At 45.0% G+C, this 7108-nt stretch overlaps 1 non-coding gene across 1 annotated transcript; it reads left to right on the top strand.

Moving 5' to 3' along the window:
- Positions 1-6397: 6397 nt before the first annotated feature.
- LOC140815754 (small nucleolar RNA R71) lies at positions 6398-6503 on the top strand. Its single transcript, XR_012114401.1, has one exon. It is a non-coding gene; the product is annotated as a small nucleolar RNA R71 (small nucleolar RNA).
- Positions 6504-7108: the final 605 nt, after the last annotated feature.

The raw sequence follows: 7108 nt of genomic DNA, 5'->3' as shown, positions 1-7108 counted from the left end.
TCAAGTGTCATCCTCATCCTGCTCCGGCGGTGGCACTCCTGCGGCCTCCCCATGCTGAGAGTAATCATACTGGAACCGGAATGGGGGAGGGGGTAGCGGAGACGGTGGGATGGTCGATGGGTCAACGCCCCCTTGCACAAGCAGCGAGCGCATCATGGAGTCAATGTGAGACAGATGGTCGGTGACATACGAGTTGAATTGACCCTGATGCGTTTGGAAGGCGAGATTCTCAGCCATCATATCGGTGTGAGTTCGCCGGCGGGGTGGTGGTGGACGGCGGCGTGGAGCGGCGGCGCTAGAGCCACCTAAATTTTCCTCCTCAGTGGGGAAGTCAATCTGTCGCTTGGCATACTTTCGCTTATCGTCTTCGATGGAGATCGGCTTCATGGGTTGAATCCACTCCTCGTCGTCCTGGAATAGAACTCCCGCACGGGCACACAACTCGGAGATAATTGTCGGGAAGAACAGACCGACGTGACTGTTGCGAGCACACAACATGATTTGAGAGTGGATAAGTGTGCCCACATTCACGTCGTAGCCGTGAGTTAACGCAAAAAGGAGAACCGCTCGTTCCTTTTGGACCTCGCTCTTATGCGAGACCGGCATCATCCGTCGGGCCACAAATAAGTACCACATGGCAGCGTCAACGGTCAAGAATTTCTCGTCGAAACAGCTCGGCAGTCCGCCCACTGGTTTCCACATCGCACCCGCACCCGGATGGCATAGCGCGGTGATAATCAAGTCATAGTTCGGGTCAGCAGCTAAAGCCTCAAAACGAGAGTTGTCGACCTCCGCCGTTTCCAACAATGCATTGATAGTTGCCGAGTCACACGGGACATGTACACCCCGAACAAACACCGTCCCATTTCTCCCCTCCATAGCATTCGCGTAAAATTCACGCACCACCGAAACTACAGCCGCCTTAGGATGATTGGAAAAAGTTTCCCATCCGCGCCGTTCCAATTCTATCCGAGTTCCTAGGTGCCTATCGGTAGATTCTTTTCGGAATCCCCTCTCTACTATCGGATTTCTATTCATCTTGGCATGCTCATACCTAGCCCGAGCTTCTTCACTAACAAAGCGATGCCTATCAAAAGTAGAAGAAGAGGAAGAAGCGGAAGTACCTCTTTGTTTCTTCTTTGGAGCCATAGTAGTGGATGAGAGAGATTTTGGGGGAATCGGAGAAGATGACGCTTGAATTCCAAAGGATGAGCTTGCCCACGATGCTTGAGTCTTGATGGTAGGAGAGATTGCCTGCAAAAATTTGAGAGTAGAGTGGAAGAGGGTTAGGGATTTGGGGAGTGAAAGGGGAAAATTTCGTGCAGAATGAAGAAGGGAAAGGGGATCTCGCTTATTAAAGCGGTCGCGCTCGAGCGGTAAAAAGTTACCGCTCGAGCGCCAACCTTCTGTAATGTAATAGTCAGAGGTAAGCAGGCGCGCTCGAGCGGTAGGAAATCACCGCCCGAGCGCCAACTTTCTGTATGCCAAGGGAAGTTTCGCGCTCGAGCGGCATAAAAATACCGCCCGAGCGCCAACTTTCTGCCCAGAATCGAAATAATGTTTTTTTTTTAAACACAATTGAAGAACAAGAAACGAGATTAACAATAAATACGAATAAAGATGACAATAATCGAAATTGAATTAAATGCAGGATAAGGGAAAAAGAAGAGTTCTCAATTTATAGTCGAGAGCTTGACTGTCGGTCCGTCTCAGTTCGGATTCCCTTGGAACCGTGTGATTCCAAGTTGTGGCTCAACTGTGCCACCCATGTAGTGCTTTAGGCGCTGGGCATTGACCGTAAATGTCCCATCTTTTCCATCTTTCAATTCCACAGCTCCCGATGGATAAACTTTCGAGATCACGAATGGACCGGACCATCGCGACTTCAATTTACCTGGGAAACAAGCGCAACCGGGAGTTGTAGAGCAGAACACTTTCTCCCTCCTTAAATTCTCTCTCGATGATTCTTTTGTCATGAGCCTTTTTGGTTTTCTCCTTGTAAGACAGTGCAAGATCGTAAGCCAAATTCCGGAACTCCTCCAATTGGTCCAATTGAAGCAAACGCTGTTCACCTGCATCAGTAAAATTAAAGTTCAGCGCTTTGGTTGCCCAATGCCGATGCTCCAACTCGACAGGTAAATGACATGCTTTACCAAATAACAACCTATACGGTGTAGTGCCTATAGGTGTTTTAAAAGCAGTCCTATATGCCCATAGAGCATCATCTAACCTCACCGACCAGTCTTTCCTACTGACGCCTACCACTTTCTCCAGAATTCTCTTTATCTCTCGGTTCGACACTTCCACTTGACCACTCGTCTGGGGGTGATAAGGGGTAGAGATTTTATGTGTGACACCATATTTGCTTAAAAGTTTTTCAAAGAGTTTGTTGCAGAAATGAGTGCCACCATCACTAATGATTGCTCGTGGTGTTCCAAAGCGGTTAAAAATGTTTTTCTTCAAAAATTTTAGAACCACTTGAGCATCATTAGTGGCGTATGCTTCCGCCTCTACCCACTTAGACACATAATCCACCGCCACCAAAATGTATTTTTTCGTGAACGAACTGGGAAACGGTCCCATGAAATCTATTCCCCACACATCAAAAACCTCACACTCAATGATATTATTTAAAGGCATTTCGTGACGGTTAGAGATGTTACCTGTCCGTTGGCATTTATCACATGCTAGCACATAAGAACGAGCATCTTTAAAGAGGGTTGGCCAATAAAAGCCACATTCGAGTACCTTAGATGCCGTCCTCGTTGGTCCAAAGTGACCACCTACCTCACGGTCATGGCAATGAGTAAGAATCGATCCCATCTCTTCCTCCGCCACACATCTCCGAATCATAGAATCTGCACAAATCTTAAACAAGAAAGGTTCCTCCCAAAAATAATATTTCACGTCCGAAAAGAATTTCTTTCTTCGGTGAAATGTTAGATTTGGGGGAGGTGAGCCTGTAACAAGAAAATTCGCAAAATTTGCATACCATGGACAATTTTTCACCTCAAACAACTGCTCATCCGGAAACCAATCATTAATCGCATCAGTCACACAATCATTACTGATAAATTCTAATCTAGACAAATGATCTGCAACCACATTCTCAACACCCTTCTTATCTTTTATTTCCACATCAAATTCTTGCAATAATAAAATCCACCGAAGTAAGCGTGGCTTTGCATCTTTCTTTGCAAGTAAATATTTAAGGGCAGAGTGATCAGTAAACACAATTACTTTCGACAAAACAAGATAAGCATGAAACTTGTCAAGTGCAAACACTACTGCAAGTAACTCTTTTTCGGTGGTGGCATAATTCAATTGTGCTTCATCTAGAGTCCTACTTGCATAGTATATGGTGTGAAATACCTTGTTTTGTCTTTGTCCGAGGACAGCACCTACCGCAGTATCGCTAGCATCGCACATGATCTCGAAGGGTAGATCCCAATCCGGTGCCACCAAGACAGGAGCCGTCACTAAGCGCTCTTTCAACTTCTCGTATTCCTGCAAACAATCAGAATTGAAATCAAAAGGCACATCTTTCATGAGTAAAGAAGATAAAGGTTTTGCAACTTTAGAAAAATCTTTGATGAAACGTCGGTAAAAACCGGCGTGGCCTAGAAAGCTTCTAACTCCCTTTATGGACGCCGGAGGTGGTAAGGTCTTGATAACTTCAACTTTCGCCTTATCCACCTCTATTCCGTGCCCCGAAACCTTGTGCCCTAGGACAATTCCCTCTTGTACCATAAAGTGGCATTTTTCCCAATTAAGCACCGAGTTTGTCTCCTCACATCTCCTCAACACTACCTGCAAGTTCTGCAAACAATCATTAAAAGACGAGCCAAAAATCGAGAAGTCATCCATAAATATCTCAAGAAAAGTCTCAATCATATCATGGAATATAGCAGTCATGCATCGCTGAAAAGTGGCAGGGGCATTACACAAACCAAATGGCATCCGTCTAAAAGCAAAAGTGCCATAAGGACAAGTGAAAGTGGTTTTCTCTTGGTCCTCGGGCGCAATCATGATTTGGTTATACCCAGAATACCCATCTAAAAAACAATAGAACTCATGACCCGCTAACCTCTCAAGCATTTGATCAATAAAGGGAAGGGGAAAGTGATCTTTACGGGTAGCATCATTCAATTTCCTATAATCAATGCACACACGCCATCCCGTAACAGTCCTAGTGGGTATTAATTCATTATTTTCATTTGTGATAACAGTAATCCCACCTTTCTTTGGCACACACTGAACAGGACTTACCCATGCACTATCAGATATAGGATAGATGATACCTGCGTCGAGAAGCTTAATTGTTTCAGCCTTTACTACCTCTTGCATCTTTGGATTTAATCGTCTTTGAGGTTGCACAAGAGGTGAGTACTTCTCTTCCATCAAGATCTTGTGCATGCAGACGGATGGATTTATTCCTTTGATATCTGCCACCTTCCACGCAAATGCACCCTTGTGCGCTTTCAAAACTTCCAACAGCTTGTCCTCCATCACATCTGTCAAAGCAGCAGAAATAATGACAGGTAAAGTGTTATTCTCACCTAAGTATACGTACTTGAGGTGTGGAGGCAATGGCTTTAGCTCAAGCGTTGGTGGATCCTCGATGCTTGACCTTTGAGGGGTCAAATCTCTTCGTTCTCCTAGATCCTCCAGTCGCATCCTCATTGGCCTTCTCCATGGTTGGTTGGCAGTAAAGTGTGCCACAATTTCAGCTCTTTCTTCGTCTAACTCCTCTTCTCCCAATTCAGTATTGATAGTGGCCTCCAAAGGGTCCCTAAGAGCATCCTGCACATAGTTGGCCACAAGAGAGTCAAAAGCATCAATTCTAAAACAACTATCAGAATGCAGTGTGTGCTTAGGTGCATTAAAAACATCAAATGTAATCTCTTCTTCGCCCACTCTCAATCTCAACTTTCCCTCTTGCACATCAATAAGTGCCTTGCCAGTCGCAAGGAATGGTCTCCCCAAAATGAGAGGCATCTCGGTATCCTCCTCCATGTCGAGCACCACGAAATCGGCAGGAAAAATGAATTTGTCCACCTTCACTAGCACATCCTCAACCACTCCGCGGGGGTACTTGACCGATCTGTCAGCCAGTTGCAAGGACATCCTCGTCGGCTTAGGCTCTCCCAACCTAAGTTTCCTAAACACAGAAAATGGCATCAGATTAATACTTGCACCAAGATCACATAATGCTTTATGAAAAACAACATCACCAATCATGCAAGGAATAGAGAAACTCCCTGGGTCTTTTAGCTTAGGTGGGATTTTGTTTTGCACCAAAGCGGAGCAATTTTCAGTTAAGTTGACTGTCATATGATCCTCCAACTTCCTCTTATTTGCTAAGATATCCTTCAAAAATTTAGCATAACTAGGCATTTGCATTAGAGCATCGGCAAAGGGAATATTGATATGCAAATTTTTAAACACCTCGAGAAACTTACCAAATTGTGCATCTAGTTTTGCTTTTTTCAATGCAGCAGGAAAAGGAGGAGGTATAACAATTTTTGGTTGTGTAGTGGGTGCTAGTGTAGGGTTAGAAGACTTACCTTTAGATGTCGCATCTTGTTCATCCGGCACTTGGTTTTTCTCTTTTTCTCTAGGCTCCAAAACTTTTCCGCTCTTCAACTCAATGGCCTTCACTTGCTCCTTTGGATTAGTTTCGGTATTACTTGGCAAGGTGCCCGGCTCTCTACTCGCTATCATCTTGGCCAACTGTCCAATTTGATTGTCGAGCCCCTTTATCGATGCATCTTGGTTTTGGAGTCGAGTTTCAGTGGAAGAAATAAACTTAGACATCATTTGCTCCAAGTTGGACTTCTCTTCTCTAGGAGGATCGGATCTGTACATCGGTTGTTTGCCATATTGTTGTCCTCCTTGCGGTCTATTCTGACTGTTTTGACCGCCCCACGAGAAGTTGGGATGTTGCCTCCACCTAGGATTGTATGTGTTCGAATAAGGGTCATTCCTTGGGCGGTTTTGGACTTCCACTTGATTCACCGCTGCCTCATTTTGCACATAGAAGGGATTTCCATCTTGACAGTCTTTCACATAGTGCTCTCCTCCACACTTTTCACAGAATATCTCTTGAAGACGCATAGCCGTGCCACCCACATTCAAGCCGTCTATTTTCCTGTTTAAAGCGTCAAGTTGTGCAGTAATGACAGAAAAATCAGTTACCTGGTGAACTCCGGCACTTCTCCGCTGGTTGTTCCTGTCAGATTGAGGATGATAGCTGCTAGCAGCCATCTCCTCCAACAACTCATATCCTTCCTCCGCAGTCTTCCTCAAAAGGTTCCCACACGCATCAGCATCTATCATAGTACGGTTAGGAGTAAGCAAACCGTAATAAAAGGTTTGAACGACTAACCCAAGTGGCAACTCGTGATGTGGGCATCTTCGTAATAGATCTTTGAAACGCTCCCACGCCTCATATAGTGACTCTTGATCGAACTGAGCAAATGTTGTGATGTCTGCCCGCAGCTTCATGGTCTTCGATGGAGGAAAGTATTTGATGAGAAACGCCTTCGCCATGTCCTCCCATGTAGCTATCGAACCTACAGGTAAACAATTCAACCAAGCTTTAGCTTTATCACGCAAAGAGAAAGGAAATAAACGCAGTCTAACAGCATCATCAGAAACTCCATTAAATTTAAAAGTATCGCAAATCTCAAGAAAATCCGCGATGTGTGTGTTTGGATCGTCCACAGCAGTTCCTCCAAATTGGACGGTGTTCTGAATCATCTGTATAATGGCTGGTTTGATTTCGAATTGGTTTGCCCGCACAATCGGCCTCACAATGCTGGGGCGTGCACCATCCAAAGAAGGCTAGGCATACTCTAACATGGGTATGCGGCGTGGCATCTCAATTCGACTCTCGTTTTGGCGCTCCGCCTCCTGCTCTTGTTCGTGCCTCTCCATCAGTTCCTTAAGTCTTTGCTGTTGTCTTCGCCTGCGGAAAGTCCTTTCAATTTCAGGGTCACACTCAAGCTCCAAGTCAAGTGACTTTGGCATGCACCGGAAGATATATCTGAATTAAAATATGGAGTGTTAGTTCAATAAAAATAAAATACACTAAAGGAAATAACTA

The sequence above is a fragment of the Primulina eburnea genome, chromosome 15 (assembly GCF_022965805.1).
Source record: "Primulina eburnea isolate SZY01 chromosome 15, ASM2296580v1, whole genome shotgun sequence".
Classification (NCBI taxonomy): domain Eukaryota; kingdom Viridiplantae; phylum Streptophyta; class Magnoliopsida; order Lamiales; family Gesneriaceae; genus Primulina; species Primulina eburnea.
This window is presented reverse-complemented; position numbering and strand designations above follow the sequence as displayed.